Raw genomic sequence first — 313 nt, 5'->3', positions numbered from 1 at the left:
AAAAATAAATAATAGATGAAACAAAAATGAGAAATATTGAAGTACTAAAATTACTAACTGAATTAAAAATAAAACAAAAGTAAAACTGAACTAACACGGAAATAAAAACTACTTGGATAGTGACAAAAGCACAAAACAAAATAACTAAAATAAAACTAAAATTATAAATTACAATTAAAAATATAAAAATAAAGGCTTATTCAAAATATGAATTAAAAGCTGTAAAAATAATACTAACATTATAATGGATTATTTGAGTTAAAAATGATTAGCTGTACTAAAAGTCCTTAAGTGTAAAAATGGAGTTGAGGAT

The sequence above is a fragment of the Sinocyclocheilus anshuiensis genome, unplaced genomic scaffold (genome assembly GCF_001515605.1).
Source record: "Sinocyclocheilus anshuiensis isolate Anshui unplaced genomic scaffold, SAMN03320099.WGS_v1.1 scaffold508, whole genome shotgun sequence".
In the NCBI taxonomy this organism is placed as follows: domain Eukaryota; kingdom Metazoa; phylum Chordata; class Actinopteri; order Cypriniformes; family Cyprinidae; genus Sinocyclocheilus; species Sinocyclocheilus anshuiensis.
This window is presented reverse-complemented; position numbering follows the sequence as displayed.